General features: G+C 51.3%; 1 pseudogene; it reads right to left on the bottom strand.

Moving 5' to 3' along the window:
- Positions 1-1,231: 1,231 nt before the first annotated feature.
- LOC116989956 lies at positions 1,232-15,477 on the bottom strand (annotated as a pseudogene).
- Positions 15,478-20,429: the final 4,952 nt, after the last annotated feature.

Below are 20,429 nucleotides of genomic sequence, written 5' to 3'. Positions count from 1 at the left end.
AACCCAAAACATCACCTATTCCTTCTCGCCAGAGATGCTGCCTGTCCCACTGAGTTACTCCAGCATTTTGTGTGTGTGTGTATCTGCGGTTTAAACCAGCATCTGCGGTTCCTTCCTGCATAAAATGAATGTGTTGAACGCTGGGCGCTGGTGTGTACACGTGAATACTTCTGTGAATGAAGTTTTATTTTACATGCTCTCTGGGCTGGCGTTGGCAACGTGCACTGAGACAGACTTCTCGTCATCCACCTTTTATTAAGAAAATGCAAAAACACACAGAAACAGCGGCCGCCTCTGTCGGTGGTGAATCTTCGCCGGTCCCAGGATCACGCGTGGTCGGGAGGGTGGGACGGTTCCCGCTGCCCAGCCCAACTTGGGGAGGGGGTGCTGGAAACTGGACCCAGTGACCCCCCCACCCCCAACAATCCTCCCCGTGACCTGGGTGGGGGTAGGGGAGGATCCAGGCAGCATCTCTGCTGAACATGGACAGGGCACAGAATGCCGGAGTAACTCAGCGGGAGAGGCAGGTCTGAAGAAGGGTCTCAACCCGAAACGTCACCCATTCCTTCACTCCAGAGATGCTGCCCGTCCCGCTGAGTTACTCCAGCTTTTTGTGTCTATCTTTGTGGAATATGGGTGGGAGATGGAAACAAAGTGCCGGAATAACTCAGCGGGTCAGGCAGCATCTCTGGGGAACATGGAGAGGACACAAAGTGCCGGAGTAACTCAGCGGGTCAGGCAGCATCTCTGGGGAACATGGAGAGGACACAGAGTGCCGGAGTAACTCAGCGGGTCAGGCAGCATCTCTGGGGAACATGGAGAGGACACAGAGTGCCGGAGTAACTCAGCGGGTCAGGCAGCATCTCTGGGGAACATGGAGAGGACACAGAGTGCCGGAGTAACTCAGCGGGTCAGGCAGCATCTCTGGGGAACATGGACAGGGCGCAGAGTGCCGGAGTAACTCAGCGGGTCAGGCAGCCTTAACGCGTGTCAAGGGTTATGGGGAGAAGGCAGGAAAATTGGATTAGGAGGCAGAGATCAGCCATGATTGAATGGTGGAGTGGACTCGATGGGCCGAATGGCCTAATTCTACTCCTATAACTTGTGAGCGTCTCTGAAGAGAAAGGAACAGCTGACGGTTTGGGTCGAGACCCTTCTTCAGACTGAATGTGCGGGAGGGGGAGACAAAGCTGGGAGGGTTACTCCAGTCTGGGCTTTGGGGGGCAGGAATGGGGGAGAGGGGATGGGGCGGGAATGTGGGGAGATTCCCCGGGTGGTCAGTTGTGTTTCTGCCGTTTCCAGAAGCGTTTGACGTCGGGGTGGCCGGTGGGGGTGACCACCATCAGCCGCTTGGGGGGATTCTCCCACACCAGCACCCCAGGTCCCGCGCATAGTCACGCAGCAACTCAAAGTCCACCTGCGACAGGAACTGGTTGTACAGCACACCTGTGGGGGGAGAGAGAGGGGGGGGGGAGAAGTGGGTGGGGGGAAGTAAGGAGGGGTACAATGAGAAGGGGGAGATCACCCTAAACTCGACCGTGAGATCTCGAGGCTGCATTCTGCCCGGCCCTTCTCTCCCCATCCCCATCCCCTCCCCATTCCCTCTCCCCTCCCGTCTCCCCTCCCCACCTCCCCCCCCCTCCCGTCTCCCCTCAGCCCATCCCCTCCCCTCCCCTCTCCCCAACCCCCCTCTCTGCCCTCCCCTTCTCCCTCCCCATACCCCTCTCTCCATCCCCCTCTCCCCGCCCCGCACCCTCCTGCCCCCCCGCTCCACCATCCTTGACCCCCCCCCCAGTCCCCTCCCTGTCCCCGTCCTCCCCAACCTCTCCCCGGTGCAGCCACCACACGGTGAACTTGCCTTCGGTGAACTGTAGCCGGTCACGTTCGAGTTCCCAGAGCCGCACCTGGTCGGTGATGGTGGGAGGCAGCACCGGGGTCTGTGGGAGACAAACACAGACTGGGTCAACGGGGAAACCACAGAGACCTCCACCCACAATGCACAAGATGCTGGCCCCTGTAGCACCGGCCGTGACCTGCAGGTGGTGGTGTCGCTCCACGGACAGAGCCTGAGAGAAGGTAGACAAAAATGCTGGAGAAACTCAGCGGGTGCAGCAGCATCTATGGAGCGGAGGAAATATGCAACGTTTCGGGCCGAAACCCTTCTTCAGACTGATAGGGGGAGGCGGGGAGAAGGAAGGAAAAAGGAGGAGGAGGAGCCCGAGGGCTGGGGAAGGGGAGGAGACAGCAAGGGCTAACAAAATTGGGAGAATTCAATGTTCATGCCCACTGGATACAGGCTCCCCAAGAGGAATATGAGGTGCTGTTCCTCCAATTTCCTTTGTTGCTCACACTGGCCATGGAGGAGACCCAGGACAGCACCTCATGGGAGGGAGAGTTGAAGTGCTGAGCCACCGGGAGGTCAGGTAGGTTCTTGCGGACCGAGCGGAGGTGTTCGGCGAAACGATCGCCCAACCTCCGCTTAGTCTCACCGATGTAGATCAGCTGACATCTAGAGCAGCGGATGCAATAGATGAGGTTGGAGGAGATACAGGTGAACCTCTATCGTACCTGGAACGACTGCTTGGGTCCTTGAAAGGAGTCGAGGGGGGAGGTAAAGGGACAAGTGTTGCAGAGCTTGAGAGAGCCCACTGTCCCTTGCAGCACCGGCCGTGACCTGCAGGTGGTGGTGTCGCTCCACAGATGGGCACAGCCAGGTGCAGAGGGACTGAGGGTCATATTGGATCATCTCAGTCCAACATAGAAGCTCCCCTCACCCTCCACCGAGGAAACCAAGCCACCAGGAACTGCAGGCGCTGGACTCTGGAGCAAAAATTACAAAGTGCTGGAGTAACTCAGCGGGTCAAGTAACAAGTGACGCTTCACATAGTGCTGGAGTAACTCAGCGGGTCAGGCCGCATCTCTGGAGAGAAAGGACTACGCAGTTGCAGCATGAGACCCATACACAAATAAAAACATTTCTTCCATCAAACGTGTCCAAAGACGGGCAGCTCGATTTGTTACTAACACCTATGAGAGAGAAGCGAGTGTCACCAAACTTCTGAATTCTCTGGGGTGGAAGGAACCCTCTCCAAGACAGACGTGAAGCTCACCGTTTGACCTGTTTTTACAAAATGGTCAGCTCGACAAGACCTACACCAAACCCAAACCAATTAGGAGCAAACGAGGGCATGCGATCCAATTTGTGATCCCAGCTACAAAGACAGATGTGTACAGCAATTCGTTCTTCCCCCGCACAATTAAAGCATGGAATAATCTCCACCCAACTATAGTTACCCAACCAGATGCAACTAAATTTAAAGTAGCTCTTTCTTCCCAATAACCCTTTCTGGCTTAAGCCCTCCCTTCACCACCTCCAGTTTAAATTCCATTTGGAATATTTTGGAGGACCAAGAAACCAAGAAACCAAGAAGAATAGGTGACGTTTCAGGTCGAGACCCTTCTTCAGACTGTAATAAGGAACTGCAGATGCTGGTTTGTAAGAAGATGAAAGGTCTCAAACTGAAACGTCACCTCTCCACGTTCTCCAGAGATACTGTCTAACCCGCTGAGTTACTCCAGCACTCTGTGAAACGTCACCTATCCATGTTCTGCACAGATGCTGCCTGACCCGCTGAGTTACTCCAGCACTCTGTGAAACGTCACCTATCCATGTTATCCACAGATGTTGCCTGACCCGCTGAGTTACTCCAGCACTCTGTGTTCTCCAGAGACGGGGAAACAGGGACAGGCCCTTCAGCCCATCTCGCCCTCGATGTCCCACTGCTGATTCCATTTGCTAGCCATAAGTAGAACTGTAGATGCTGGTTTACAAAAAAATTACACAGAGTGCTGGAGTAACTCAGCGGGTCAGGCAGCATAGTTGGAGAACATGGATAGGTGACGTTTCACAGAGTGCTGGAGTAACTCAGCGGGTCAGGCAGCATCTGTGGAGAACATGGATAGGTGACGTTTCACAGAGTGCTGGAGTAACTCAGCGGGTCAGGCAGCATCTGTGGAGAACATGGATAGGTGACGTTTCACAGAGTGCTGGAGTAACTCAGCGGGTCAGGCAGCATCTGTGGAGAACATGGATAGGTGACGTTTCAGCTCGGGACCCTTCATAAGATATAGGAGCAGAATTAGGCCATTTGGACCATCGAGTCTACTCCGCCATTCTATCATGGTTGACCAGTGATCCCCACACTATCCTACACACACGAGGGATAGTTTACACTAGCACCAAGCCAATTAGTCTACACACCTGCACGTCTTTGGAGCGTGGGAAGAAACACAGAAGATCCCGGAGAAAACACACACAGGTCACGGGGGGGAGAACGTACAGACTCCGCACAGACAGCACCCGTAGTTAGTATATAACCTGGGTCTCTGGCACTGTGAGGAAGCAATAGACAATAGGTGCAGGAGTTGGCCATTCGGCCCTTCGAGCCAGCACCGTCATACAATGTGATCATTGACTCCAGCAACTTCCCCACCACCGATGTCAGGCTAACTGGTCTATAATTCCCCGTTTTCCCTCTCCCGCCTTCCTTATAAAGTGGGATAATATTAGCTACCCTCCAACCCACAGGGACCGCTGAGCCACCGTGTAACCCCTGATAGTGGAGGGGGTGGTTTGGCGATGGGTGGACATGCCTCCTGCAGTCAAGACTTTACAACATTCTTAAGGGGTCGGACAGGCTAGATGCAGGAAGATTGTTCCCGATGTTGGGGAAGTCCAGAACAAGGGGTCACAGTTTAAGGATAAAGGGGAAATCTTTTAAGACCGAGATGAGAAAAACATTTTTCACACAGAGAGTGGTGAATCTGTGGAATTCGCTGCCACAGAAGGTAGTTGAGGCCAGTTCATTGGCTATATTTAAGAGGGAGTTAGATGTGGCCCTTGTGGCTAAAGGGATCAGGGGGTATGGAGAGAAGGCAGGGATGGGATACTGAGTTGGATGATCAGCCATGATCATATTGAATGGCGGTGCAGGCTCGAAGGGCCGAATGGCCTCCTCCTGCACCTATTTTCTATGTTTCTATGTAAGAACCTGCCCCCTGCAGCACCGGCCGTGACCAGCAGATGGTGGCATCGCTCCACGGACAGAGCCTGAGAGTGCGCACTGTCCCCTGTAGCACCGGCCGTGACCAGCAGATGGTGGTGTCGACTCTAGACGGACAGGGGACCCATGCAAGGATCCTGTTTGTGGATTCTAGCTCTGCATTCAACACCATTGTCCCAGAGATACTACACTCCAAACTCTCCCGGTTGACTGTGCCTGAACCCCGCAACCTGAGCCCCAGCTTGTTGCGTGCTGGTGCCATCGCAACAACCTGGAGCTCAATCCTCATAGAAACATAGAAAATAGGTGCAGGAGTAGAGGCCATTCGGCCCTTCGAGCCTGCACCGCCATTCAATATGATCATGGCTGATCATCCAACTCAGTATCCTGTACCTGCCTTCTCTCCATACCCCCTGATCCCATTAGCCACAAGGGCCACATCTAACTCCCTCTTAAATATAGCCAATGAACTGTGGCCTCAACTACCTTCTGTGGCAGAGAATTCCAGAGATTCACCACTCTCTGTGTGAAAAATGTTTTTCTCATCTCGGTCCTAAAAGATTTCCCCCTTATCCTTAAAGCCAGTGGACAATGGACTCTTAAGACAGTGGAATTGATAGTAGTCTTTAGGAGAGTAGTTTCTCAACAGCCACACATCACCTTTTGCTTTGGTATTTTATTTAATTCTTCACAAGATTAAATTATGTTTTATTTGTAATTGTCTACTGTATGTCGTGTTGTTGCTTGCGAGCGGAGCACCAAAGCAAATTCCTTGTATGTGTACATACTTGGCTAATAACATTTCTTCAATTCAATTCAAAAGTGTCGGAGTAACTCAGTGGGTCAAGTTACAGGTGGACACAAGGTGCTGGAGTAACTCAGCGGGTCAAGTTACAGGTGGACACAAGGTGCTGGAGTAACTCAGCGGGACAGGCAGCATCTCTGAAGAGAAGGAATGGGTGAAGTTTCAGGTCGAGACTCTTCCTCAGACTGTAGGAAGGAATTGCAAATGCACAGATGCTGCCTGACCCACTTTGGGGGAAGGGGTGGGGGAGGGGTGAGGGGGGTGTGGGGGGAGGGGGGTGGGGGGAGGGGGAGGAGTGAGGGGTGTGGGGGTGGGGGGCGAGGGATGGGGTGTGGGGGGAGGGGGGTGGAGTGAGGGGGAGGAGTGAGGGGGAGGAGTGAGGAGGTGTTTGTCTCACCGTTTTCAGCATCACGGGGTGAGCTCTGGTCCTCAGGAAGTGGATGATCTGCAGGAGTAAAGCAGAGAATGAGCTGAGGGTGAGGGTGAGGGGGAGGGAGGGAGAGAGGGGAGAGAAAGAGGGGAGAGAGGGGAGAAAGGGGAGAGAGGGGGGAGAGAGAGAAATAGGGGAGAGAAAGAGGGGAGGGAGAGAAGGGAGGTGGGGGTGGGGGAGGGGAGGTGGGGGACACGGTGGGGGGCTGGGCACTGACCTGCTCGGCACTGATCCCGTTCGCTATAGACTGCTGCACACTCTCTCTGCTCAGCTGAGCCACCACCAGGTTGGGGAACCGGTAAAGCATCTCGGAGAAAAGCGCAACGAGGGCCAGCTGGAGCTCTGAGTCTGGAGTGACACGGACACAGATCAGAGACACGCAGATCACGCACACGCGCTCGCACACACACACACACACACACACACACACACACACACAATCACTCACACACACACACACACACAGATCACACACACACACACACACACACACACACATAGATCACACACACACACACATAGATCACACACACACACACACATAGATCACACACACACACACATAGATCACACACACACACACACATATATCACACACACACGCACACATAGATCACACACACACACACATAGATCTCACACACACACGCACATAGATCACACACACACACATAGATCCCACACACACGCACATAGATCACACACACACGCACACATAGATCACACACACACACACATAGATCACACACACACGCACACATAGATCACACACACACACACATAGATCACACACACATAGATCTCACACACACACACACACATAGATCACACACACACACATAGATCACACACACATACACACACACACACATAGATCACACACACACACACACACACATAGATCTCACACACACACACACACACACACACACACAGGACTGTACACTGACCGGTGTAGGCGTAGATACGATAGTTGGTCTCCACCACGATGTAACCCTGCCGGTGAACATCCAACGCGCTGCCCGTCACACCCAGCGCCAGGTTTATGGCCAACCGTGTCGGGTAGAACCGCCGAGACTTACGCTGGACCGGGGCAGGGAGAGGGGAGAGGGGGGGGGAGAGAAGAGGGGGAGAGAGGGGGGAGAGGGGGGGAGAGAGGGGAGAGAGAGGGGAGAGAGAAGGGGAGAGAGAGGGGGAGAGAGAGGGGGAGAGAGAGGGGGAGAGGGGGGGGGGAGAGGGAGGGAGAGGGGAGAGAGGAGAGGGGGGAGAGAGAGGGGGGGGAGAGAGTGGGAGAGAGGGAGTAAGAGGGGGAGAGGGGGGGAGAGGGAGGGAGGGGGAGTGGGAGAGAGGGGGCGAGAGGGGGCGAGAGGGGGGAGAGGGGGGAGAGAGGGACAGTTTAGAGAGAGTGGGGCAGAGAGAAGGGAGAGATGTATTGCTCTCCCCGTTCAGTGTCTCACCCCCTGCCCCTCCCCCTCCCCCACAGAATCCCCCCCCCCCCCACACCCATTCACGCTGTGTCTCCCCGTACCTTCCTCTGGAAGACCAGCCCAAACTCACGCAGATGCTGCAGGAAGGTCAACTGCGACTCACTCATCCCCTCCACCGAATAATCCTGGGGGGGGAGAGGGAGAGGGAGAGAGAGAGGGGGAGAGTCATGCATCTGCCCACTCCCCAAACCTATCCAAGTCACCCTGCATTCTCATAGCATCCTCTCACCCAACCTGTCCAAGTCACCCTGCATTCTCATAGCATCCTCCGCACAGTTCACACTGCCACCCAGCTTTGGGTCATCTGCAAATTTGCTAATGTACTGTCTGTGCAGAGTTTGGGCTGAAGGGCCTGTTTCCGCACTGTATCTCTAAACTGGGGGTTGTAGGACCTTTCCAAAATTTTAATATTAATTTTTCCCAGTTATTATACCATAATCAAGGAAGTTTCTTTGGCTTGTTGTGAGTTTTAGGCTTTGTTCTGATATTCCTAATATTATTAGTTTTGAGTCGGGATCCAATTAACAACTTCAGAAATTATTCTAAAAATATCCGTCCAGAAATTTTTGATTTTTACACAATTTACAAAAGTATGAGTTAAGTTAGCGTCTTGAGTATTGACATTTATCACAGATAGGAGAGATATGTGGGAAATGTTCTATTTAATTTTGTTTTAGAGTAATGCAGTCTATGTAATTCTTTAAATTGTATTAAAGAATGTCTGGCATTTAACGAGCATTGATGTATATGTTGTAGACTTTCGTCCCAAATATCTTTTGTTATAGGTTGGCCTAATTCGTTTTCCCATATTTGTCAATATAATTCCGTCGATGGGACCTCACTATCTAAGAGGGTATTATAAATATGAGATATTAATTTATCTGTATTAGGATGTTTATTCAAACATTCATCAAGAGTTTCTGGTTCTCTAGTTCTGTAATCTTGTATATGTGATTTAACATAATCTCTAAGTTGTAAATATCTGAAATAATTATTTGAGTGTAGTCCGTAATTCTGTTGTAACTCCTGAAATGTAAGAAAAATACCTTTCCTATAAAGATGTCCCACCTTTTTAATTCCATAATTTTTCCATTGTGTGTAAAATCTTTATCCAACACTGAGGGTTTAAATGAACGATTGTTTACAATGGGAAGGAGTGATAAATTATCCAATTTTAAAGTCTTCCAAATTCGTATACCACTATATATTATAGGGTTTTCACTATAGCTTTTTTTGTTCAGTTTTGTGGGAGCTAACAGAATCGAGCCAATCTCAAAAGGCAAACAGTCTTCCTTTTCCATTTTTAACCAGTCCGGTTGCTGGTCCATTTCTTCCAACCAGAAGTTCATATTTTTAATATTGACTGCCCAGAAGTAAAAAAAAAAAATTGGTAAAGCTTTCACCCAATTCTCACGCTCTCAAGCTGATCGCAGAATTTCTCACGCTCTGTCGTGAGAACATCAACGAGAATTTCAAAACTAATACCAACGGATGGGCTGCAGCCCCTCCACCAATACCAACCAGAGGGGGTGCAGCCCCTCCACTTTTTTTGGCGAGACACATTTCATAACCCGAAATTATCCGGCCTGCAGGCGTATTTTTCTCTTCTTCTGAGGACCTCCGAAATCCAGAATCTCAGAACAAGCGCACTGACAGTGAGCGTGGCAAAACCACGACCAGCCATGACGACCCCGTGAAGTGCCCCATAAAAGATTAGATAAGCACCTGTAGACTTGAATATAATAGTCCAGGGGGTCTGATATTGGGCTTCATGTGTGGGCCAGATATGTGGTCAGAGGGACTAGAAGCAAGGCCAAGTGTGCATCCATAGTCAAGGTCTGGAACGGTACTAGGTGTGGTCAAAGCTGGGACAATGGGAGTGTTCTGCACTGGGAACCAAAGCAGGTAAGCAGCTATGATCAGGGTAGAATAGGGGGGCAGGTGTAAGGCTGGACTCAGGGTCAGGAATGAGATGGTATGCAACTGGAGTCAGGGTCAGGAGTAGTACCAGGTGTGCAGTGAGACTCAGGTTGGTCAACATGAGCCAAGTGCTTGATTATAATCTGATTTCCATACATGAATATACTAAATTCATTCATTTGCTGCACCTGTTGATCAGAGCCTGGCTCTACTGTGGAATGTAATTTAGCCCAACCTTATTCATAGCTAATCCAATTTAAAGCACAAATGTTGCATTCAAGTGTAAGTTAAAAGGCTTGCTACAGTATGCAGCTGATTGCACAATTTCAAACTGAAAAATGCAAAAGATCCGTGCCATGCGAGGGTGGACACCCCCTTCCACACCCTCATTTTCCCCCCACACCCTTTCCCCCCCCACACCTCCCCCCCCCCACACCCGGCCCCCCCACACCCCTCTCCCCCACCCACAACCCACCCCCCCCCACACCGCCCCCACCACCGAGAGGAAGCCCCCCCCCCCAACTCACCCCCAAACCCTTCTTCCCCCCCCCCCCCCCCACACAAACCCCCCCCCCCACACCCTCTCTTACCCCCCCACCCACACCCCATCCCCCCCCCCCCCACACACACCCTCTCCGACCCCCCCCCCCCCCCTCCATCTTCCCCTCTCTCTCCCCCCCCCTCTCGGTCGCTAGGCCCCTAGGGTGGTCTCTCGCAATTTCTCACTCCCAACTCCCACCCAGTGTTGGCAGCCCTGCATTATGTTCTATGTGTCTATGTTCTGTGTCCGATTGGAGATATTCTGCGCCTACCGGTCACTGAGCCCACAGCGTTCTGCCTTTGTCACCGCTTATGAACACAGTTTAAACTAAAGATTACTCCAGCCTATCCGTGGCAGTCCGATAGGCAGTTTGTGGAGCATCTTTAACCTTTTGAAAGTCTTTGGTTTCAACTTCACATTTGTCACATTGTGAATATTACTGGAATATTGCCGGGACGTTGCTGCAGGGCCCACGTGGGAGACGCCAGTCAATCAGCTTCCCGCCAAATGTGAGCGGACGGCAGGGGGCGGCGCTGCGGGAACGCGCGGGAACGGCGGCGCGAGGGACCGCGCGGGGGCGGCGGCGCGAGGGAACGCGGGGGCGGCGGCGCGAGGGAACGCGGGGGCGGCGGCGCGAGCGAGAGCGGGTTGGCGGTTGGAGCGCGCGCTGAGCGCGGGAGCCGAGTGCTGGCGGCGGCGGCTGGAGGGAGGGAGGGAGAGAGAAGGAAGGAAGGAAGAGGGAGGCAGTGGCGCGGTGGCCGGGCTCCTCCACCAACAGCCGGCGGGAGGCAGCGCTGCCGGAGATGCTGCAGATCCCGAGACCAGGACACGAGCAACAAGCGGCCACTGACGAAGCGGCGGGAGAGATACAATACAATACAATACAATTCAATTTATTGTCATTTGGACCCCGTGAGGTCCAAACGAAATGCCGTTTCTGCAGCCATACATTACAAACAAATAGACCCAAGACACAACATATTTTACATAAACATCCATCACATTGCTGTGATGGAAGGCCAAAAAAACTTCTCTCTCCACTGCACTCTCCCCCCCCCCCCATGTCAGAGTCAAAGTCAAAGCCCCCGGCGGGCGATGGCGAATTGTCCCGTGGCCATTAAAGCCACGTCGGGTGATGCAAGGTCGCACACCGGGTCTTGGTGTTAGATCCCCGGCGGGCGCTCGCAGAGACCCGCAGCCATTCCAAGCCGCGCGGGGCGGTGCTGTAAGGCCCCGCTCCAGGAGCTCTTCAACCCCGCAACTCGGGCGGGAGAAGTCGCCGTTGCGGAAGCCCCGAAAAGCGGTCTCCCTCCAGGGACCCGCGGGCTCCCGGTGTCGCCGTCCGCCAAACCCGCAGTTGCAGCCACCGAAACTCCGGGGGTCGGGTCGCAGCAGCGTCCACCACAGCTCCACCCGCTCTGGACTCGGCCAGCTCCGCGACGGTGAGGTGAGTTCGGCACTGGAGTCCCCGGTCTTCATGTTGGAGGCCGCTCCTCGTTGCAGCCCCAACGACAACGGAGACCCGACAAAGAAAAGGTCGGGTCTCCCGTGCAGGGAGAGAGCAGAGGTGGGAGTGAGTGAATGAGTGAGTGAGTGAGGGGGAGGGAGGGAGGGAATGAGGGCCTGTGTGAGTGAGGCCGCGGTTGGTCTTAGGCCCCGGCCTGGCCCGGCATTGACAGGGCCTTGCCCAAACGAACAACGGCTCCATGCCGGCTCTGATGAACGCGTTTTATTCCGTGGCAGCTTCTGAAAGAAATGAAACATGGTTTTAAGGCGCTGACAGGAAGTTCACTTGCCCCAGTCACTTGTACTCAGCTGCTGAGCCGCAGAAAGGCGGGAGAGCGAATTAAGCGGATTAAGTAGCGCCCAATCCAGCAACGATCAATCGCTTGAAACAATTAGCTTTTTACAACAAATCACATGGTTTGAATGGCTAGTTGGTTTATGACCAGGGTTGCTGAAACTTATGATACCGTTGGACTGCTGTTTTGAATTGGTATTGTTGACATGTTTATTTTCTGTACTCGGATTTTCATTATCTCCGGAGGTATTCCTTCTTTGCGGAATTCTTTCTTTGGTTTGGTGCTTCGGTAGAGGGAGTACAACTTTTTTTTGTCGTAAAATCACGCGGAAAGAGTGATATTTCAAGTTTTGCAAGAAAAAGTTGACTCGTGCAATTTGATGTTCAACATTATTCGTGCTGAATTCGAGTATACCTGCTATATTTGGTCTAGTACGTGCAGCATTTCATTGGGGGAAATTTAACCCTTTGTGAATATTTGAACAGTGATATCACATGTTATCTTGCTGATCAGCGAGACAGGCAGCATCTCTGGAGAGAAGGAATGGTCGTTCCCGCTGAGTTACTCCAGCTTTTTGTTATCTTCGGTTTAAACCAGCATCTGTAGATCCTTCTTACACATTAAAATTTGTATTATACGAGTTCTGACAGTTTTCATATTTATCTATCCATCATATAATTTGAATCTTTCATTGTTCTATATCTCTCTACATCACCGTCTATATCTCTCGTTTCCAATTGTTCAAGCGCTTTTGATTGCAACATGCGCCTTAATTTAGTTCGACAAAGAAACTGACAAGTTACTAAAGCAGCAGCAGCAGCAGCCGCCGCCGCCGCCTTTTCTTCTTCTTCTTCTTCTTCTCACGGCCGATCATCGTTCGTGAGTTGGACGGAGCGCTGGACCGTGCCTGGCCCGCCGGCTGGGCTTTGTGTGCAGTCCAGCACCCAGGCTAACTCATCATTCACCCAGCCACGGGCCATGCCGGTCAACGAATTGCCACCGGGGAATTTGTCCTGTATTTTGACTTTTTCTCCCTTATTTGGTAGTGGGAAAGTTGGCAACCCTACGCCCCTCTCTCTCTATCTCCCCCCTGCCACGGTGGGTGGGTGGGGGTGGGGGTGCAGGGTACAGGGTACAGGAACAAGACGACACCCTGCTCACCTTGCCCAGCGTGGAGAAACTCAGCTGGAAAACAAACGACAGGATCTCAACCAGGTCCATCTTTCGTGTCTGGAGGAAATAAAGCAAGAGGTGAATTAGCAACAAGTTCGTCCCTCACTGGGGGTCACGGTGGCAACAGCCGTAGAGTTAAGGGTCTGTCCCACCTCACCACTGTGGACAGAGACAGAGAGGTGGGGAAGAGAGAGGTGGGGGGGAGAGAGGTGGGGGGGAGAGAGGTGGGGGGGAGAGAGGTGGGGGGGAGAGAGGTGGGGGGGAGAGAGGTGGGGGGGGAGAGGTGGGGGGGGAGAGAGGTGGGGGAGAGAGAGGTGGGGGGAGAGAGGTGCGGGAGAAGGAGAGGTGGGGGGAGAGAGGTGCGGGAGAAGGAGAGGTGGGGGGAGAGAAAGGTGGGGGAGAGAAAGGTGGGGGAGAGAGGTGAGGGAGAGAGATGGGGCAGAGGGTGGAGGGAGGGGGAGATGGGGTGGAGTGAAAGGGGGAGGGGGTGGTGAGGGGGGAGGGGGGGAGAGAGTTCCCTGGCCAGCTGCCTACCTCAGCAGTGTGGAGAGGAGGGGGGGGGGGGGGGTGGAGGGAGGGGGGTGGAGGTGGGGGGGGGGGGATGGGGGTGGAGTGAAAGGGGAAGGGGGTGGTGAGGGGGGGGGGGGTGAGAGTTCCCTGTCCAGCTGCCTACCTCAGCAGTGTGCAGGTACTGGAGCATGAAGTACCAAAGCTGGGAGGAGGTGTCGAGGAGCAGGAACTGGAAGCCAGCAGATGTGATACAGGGGGCTTCTGTCCCTTCACTGGAGCGGAGAGAATGAACATTACCACAGAGAGGCAAAAGAGATTTTATAATTAAAACGTGGAAATTAAAAACACTCCCAGAGGCAGAGGACTGAAGAGGAGAGAGAGGGTGGGGAGGTGAGGGGGGGGATGGAACTAACCCGGAGATTGAAAACCCACAAGTGCCTGGCGGTCCAACCCTGAACCCTCTGGTGTTGGCATTTTCCACTTATGATATTTTCCATTCACGATGGGTTTATCAGAACGTACGTGGAGGGGCATCTGGTAGTGGCGGTTAAATACGGGACAAGGGCCGTCCCGTACGGGGCAAAACAATGTAGCCCAATATACGGGATGTCCCGGCTAATACGGGGCAGTTGGCAACACTAGTATGTGGAGACAGTGGGGGAGGGTCAGATCTGCTGTGTGTGTGTGTGTGTGTGTGCGCGCGCGTGTGCGTGTGCGTGTGCGCTCGTGTGTGCATGCGCGTGTGCGTGTGTGTGTGTGGTCATACACTGGGCTGGGCTGGTACACGGCATTACTCACCTCTTCATGAGCCCGGCCTGGATGAGGAGCTGGGACAGATCCTGGCTGACGGCTGCACTGGGTGAGCCCACCATGAAATGCAGGATCACCTGTGGGTGGGGGTGGGGGGGGGGTGAAGAGTCAGCAATGAGTAGAGGCAACAGGCACACCAACACGCCCCCACCTCAGTACACCACGCCAACCATAAACCTACGCCTTCGCTGACCGCCGACACCACCACCCCTGCTTCTCATGGCCAATCATCGGTTTTCACCCAGAGAGTTGCGAGTCTGTGGAATTCCCTGCCTCAGAAGGGAATGGAGGCCAATTCTCTGGATGCTTTCAAGAGAGAGTTAAATAAAGATAGCGGAGTCAGGGGATATGGGGAGAAGGCAGGAACGGGGTACTGAATGTGGATGATCAGCCATGATCACATTGAATGGCGGTGCTGGCTTGAGGGGCTGAATGGCCTCCTCCTGCACCTGTTGTCTATTGTCTATTGACACCACCACCCCTCTTTCTCATGGCTGATCATCGGTTCACGGGTTGGACGGGGCGCCGGACTGTGCGGGCGGCCCCCGGGCCAAAACTCCTCACAGCTGGCCAGCCGGCTGGGCTTTGTGTGCAGGCCAGTCCAGCACCCGGGCCAACTCATCATTCACCCAGCCACAGCCCAGTCGGTCAACGAATTGCCGTGGGGAATTTGTCCCGTATTTTGACCTTTTTGTCCCTTATTTGGGAGTGAGAAAGTTGGCATCCCTAAGGACCAGCCACATCGAAGCGATGTCCAAAATACACACCAACATCTCTACGTCCTCAGAAGGCTCGGGAAGGATTTGAGTATAGGAGCAGAGAGGTTCTATTGCAGTTGTACAGGGTCTTGGTGAGATGGTCTGGGCTGTGTCCACAACTCTCTGTGATTTCATGCAGTCCTGGATGGAGCTGTTACCAAACCAGGCTGTGATTCATCCCGAGAATACTCAAAAATAAACACAACGGGACAGGCAGCATTTCTGGAGAGAAGGAATGGGTGACATTTCGGGTCGAGACCCTTCTTCAGGTAAAATGCTTTCTACGGCTCATCTGTAGAAGTTGGTGAGAGTTGTTGGGGGCATGCCGAACTTAGACATAGACATAGAAAACAGGTGCAGATGTAGGCCATTCGGCCCTTCGAGCCTGCACCGCCATTCAATATGATCATGGCTGATCATCCAACTCAGTATCCTGTACCTGCCTTCTCTCCATACCCCCTGATCCTTTTAGCCACAAGGGCCACATCTAACTCCCTCTTAAATATAGCCAATGAACTGGCCTCAACTACCTTCTGTGGCAGAGAATTCCACAGATTCACCACTCTCTGTGTGAAAAATGATTTTCTCATCTCGGTCCCAAAAGATTTCCCCTTTATCCTTAAACTGTGACCCCTAGTTCTGGACTTCCCCAACACCGGGGACAATCTTCCTGCATCTAGCCTGTCCGACCCCTTAAGAATTTTGTAAGTTTTGAAGTGTGGGAGTAAACCGAAGATCTCTGAGAAAACCCACGCAGGTCACGGGGAGAACGTGCAAACTCCGTACAGACAGCACACGTAGTCGGGATTGAACCGTGGTCTCTGGCGCTGTGAGGCAGCAACTCTACCACTGCGCCACAAAGCTGCCCTTGGGAAAAGATGACCAGGACAGGAGACAAAGTGAGACTCTGTTATTGGGTACATTCCCCAGGGCAAGGGGACTGATTGAGGTCGCTGGCAGAACAGCAGGAGTGAGGAGCGATCTGCAATCTAATAGACGGCCATTAATTTCTTCCAGTATAAATAACGAGTCGCGATCAGGCTTCCCGCCTAGACTATAATTAGTGCAGGTCCTCACGGGACAACAAGCAGCAAATGCCATCAAGCTGGAAAGGGCGCAGAGACAAGACACAGAAGGTCATAAGTGATAGGAGCAGAATTAGGAGCACAATGAAAGTAAGCATGCAGGTACAGCAGGTAGTGAAGAAAGCAAATGGCATGTTGGCCTTTATAACAAGAGGAGTCGAATATAGGAGCAAAGAGGTCCTTCTGCAGTTGTACAGGGCCCTAGTGAGACCACACCTGGAGTATTGTGTGCAGTTTTGGCCCCCTAATTTGAGGAAGGACATTCTTGCTATTGAGGGAGTGCAGCGTAGGTTCACAAGGTTAATTCCCGGGATGGCGGGACTCTGGAGTTTAGAATAAGAGGGGATCTTATGGAAACATAAGATCATTAAGGGTTTGGAGACGCTAGAGGCAGGAAACATGTTCCCGATGTTGGGGGAGTCCAGAACCAGGGGCCACACACAGTTTAAGAATAAGGGGTCAGCCATTTTGAATGGAGACGAGAAAACACTCCTTCTCACAAAGAGTTGTGAGTCTGTGGAATTCTCTGCCTTAGAGGGAGTACAGAGAAGGTTCACCAGACTGATTCCTGGGATGGCAGGATCTTGTGTAGATTTGATACCTGTGACGCGTGTAATAATAGGGCAGCGCAGTGACACAAGTAGTGCTGCTGTCTCCTAGTTCTGGTGAGCGGGTTCGATCCTGACCTCGGGTGCTGCCCGTGTGGTTCACGCCTTCTGCACGTGACCGCGTCGGATTCCTTCCACGTCCCCAATACACGCTGGTTCAATGGTCAATCGGTGACTTATAATCCCTGGGAAAGTGGATGGTGGACGGATAAATGGGAATTAATGGGCACGTGAAAAGGAACAGGCAGCAGGGAATTGTATTGGGGTAGAGGATTGATGGGTTATAACATTACCCTCACGATATTTCAGAAGCATTTAGACAAACTGTCTGAATGCTTCTGAAGTCTGAAGAAGGGTCTCGACCCGAAACGACGCCCATTCCTTTTCAATAAATGCTCCCTCGCCCGCTGAGTTCTTACAGCATTTTTGTCTACATTAGACAAACTATTGAATTGCCAAAGCAAATAAAAAATGCACAGGTCAAATGTCACCGTTAAAGTCGTGAGGAAACACAATCAGTGACATTATATATTATTCTTCACCTTTTATTTCACAGGAACAGTCACTCAACCTTCAGTCCAAGATCACATCCCAGTATGCTGAACTGCACCAGATTCTCACTGAGAAAGAGCTGCGCACACTGGCAGATATCCGGGAGGAAGAGAAGAAGATTCTAAATACAATGGAGACAAATCTTGGAAAGATTCAAGAGAATTTAAAATCTATTCAGGAGGAACTTTTAAAGTTGCATCAACAGGGATCAAAAAGACAGTGTTGTGTTTCTGAAGGTGAGCGGTTACACTACAGTTTGGTGAAGTGAAAGTGTACAGTCACAAAATGGTGGGTGACATTTCAGAAATAAATGCTGTATTTACCAGTAATTCGGAACTGAGTAAATGTTCCCTCTGTTCCAGCTGTTGTTGTTCAGAAACTAATTGGCCTCCCGCTGAATCTATGGGATCTCAGGACTGTCTGGCCGGAATGTAGAGAGGTGTTTGTATTATGTGGAGTTTAGAACAATGACACGTGATCCTATATCTGATCCCAAGGACCACGAATGGACAGAGGGCAGTGAATATCTGGGAGTCTCCAACCAAGAGACTCTGAGAGGTTTTAAATGTTGGACACATTTTAAACCAGAGGAGGATACATTTTTTTTTTAAATCTGGTAATTGTAATAGAGGAAATAAGGCAAAGAGGAGGAGTTCAGTCCTGGGCTAGATCAGCCATGACCACATTGTGGGGATTAACATTGAAATCTAGAACGTGGCGCACACATCAGATTGATCATCTATATCCGGTTCCCATCAGCAGTGGGTGGTCACCTTGGGGGAATTTGCTCTGTTTGTTTTGTCCACCTTGTTTCACCATAGAATGACATCCCATTCTACATCATAGACAGGCCATTTGGCCCATCCTATCCAGTCACGATTTCTGCTCCACTCATCATCCCTCCTATCTATTCTCCACACCCGGTAACAATACCCCAAATTCCATGAGCCCTAATGTGTTTACCCCACCGTTAATCCTGGCTAAATTGTACCAGCCAGGACTTCAAAATGGGGTTAAGTTTCAGGGTTTGGTCAAATTGGAATTGCTCTCTGGGACAGGCTGCGAGAGATGCCAGGAAGTCTGGAACTTTGATACAATTTGCAAGCAAAGAATGGGAAGCCTTGCAAATCCTGTCAATCTGGTACTAAATGCATAGAATGGATTGGATGGCTGCAAACCAGACACATACCTTGTAAATAGCTTGTAAATAATGTTGCAGTCTGACTCTGCTAAGTGTTGATTGGATGGGGTGTTGAGCCTTGTCTGAGAGTTCTGTTCATCAGGGTAAATGTTTCCAAGTTGACTTCATCTTGAAGTCCGTTGTGAATACAATGTATTGAATTGTTGTATCATTGGGTTAGGGAAATGCCTGTTATGTATGGGGTTAATCGATATTTGTAATTGGGTGATTAAGAGACAACCCCCGTGTGGTTCGGCCCCTCGAGTTTGCGGGGCATATAAAAGTCCCTGGTCACGAGGCTCAGGGCCCATCTTCTGGAAGAGCGCTCAGGTCCAGGTTCCCTTCTGGAGAGCCTCTGTCTGTGCGAGGCCTAGAGGGCTTGAACAGATAGATGCAGGGATCGAATCCACGGTGGGATAGGTACAGTGTGTGATCTGTGACGTGCTTTTGGTAGAATACAATTAATTGATTCAAGTGCTTGATTCAGTGTTTTTACTGAAACTAGACTGGGGGGAAGCTTAGAACCGAGCAATTATCACCACTTGCATTTAAATTTATCTCTGCTGTTGGCTTCAGTCCCTCCAATGCAAGTGAGGTCCATGTTCTCATAACTGCATTCCTTTAGGTATTTATTGAAGACCACGTTACATTTCAACTTTGATTATTGGTCTCCCTTTCGATTTGAGATATTTCATCCCCACACATTTAAATCCACCGATAATATTAAATTCCCTCATCATTCCTGAAAACTTCTCCAGATGAAATCCCACGACCTGCCCAGTCTTTTCATTAAGTTCCATCCTCTCAGTTATGACGTCATTCTCATGAACATTCCTTGTGCTTTCCCCCATCGTTCTACATCTCTGCGGCAATATCCGCTTTCTCTCTGCATGACAGCGGCGATAAGAGTTGGGAAATGGGAATGATCAGAGGATTGTAGAAATTTGGTGAAATTCCCGCTGTCGGGATGAGGACGGTTCATCTCAGTCAATTGAGCTTTGTGTTTTATTTCTTTCAGGAGGAAGCTGGTCGCAAGCGAAGGTAGGACATTGTCTTGACGGAAACATTGTAAGTGTTTTGTGGAACACCTTAAAACATTTCTAATGATCAGTTTATAACCAGCTGTTCAATATTTGCAGGTTTCGTGATGAAGCCAAACCACTGTCGGTGGTAGATGAAGCCTTTCCGATTGAAAAGTTTCATTGCCCTGTTTCGTTCAACACGGCATTCAAAGAAACATCTGATGACTTCAAGCAAGGTAAAGCTTGTACCTTTTCTATTATTCTTGTTTCTGATATCTTTAAGCAATACCTAGATGCAAACATGAATGGTCTTTTGGACTGAAGGGAAATTGGAGATACCACTAAATCCATCAGCTGGGAAGCATCACAGAGTCAGACGTTCATACTCCTGCTTTGGGTGAAATACTGTGGCTATTCACCCTATCTGTGCACCTTATATAGATCTTATACACATCTATAAAAACACCTGGATGTGCTCCAAATACAAATGTCCCTGCCTGTCCAACGTCTCCTTATAACCCAGTCCTTCAGACCTGATGAAATCATCATAAATCCTTTTGCACCCTGTCTAATTTGCTAACAACCGTATTGTGTCAAATGCTGTATTTAATATCCTGACCTATGAAAGCATGAGAGACAATCACATTCTTCACCACCCTGCCTTGTCACTGTTGCATTTTCCA

This window comes from Amblyraja radiata, chromosome 30, assembly GCF_010909765.2.
Source record: "Amblyraja radiata isolate CabotCenter1 chromosome 30, sAmbRad1.1.pri, whole genome shotgun sequence".
NCBI classification, from domain to species: Eukaryota; Metazoa; Chordata; class Chondrichthyes; order Rajiformes; family Rajidae; genus Amblyraja; species Amblyraja radiata.
The sequence above is the reverse complement of the archived record's forward strand: the minus strand, read 5'-3'. Positions and strand labels throughout refer to the sequence as shown.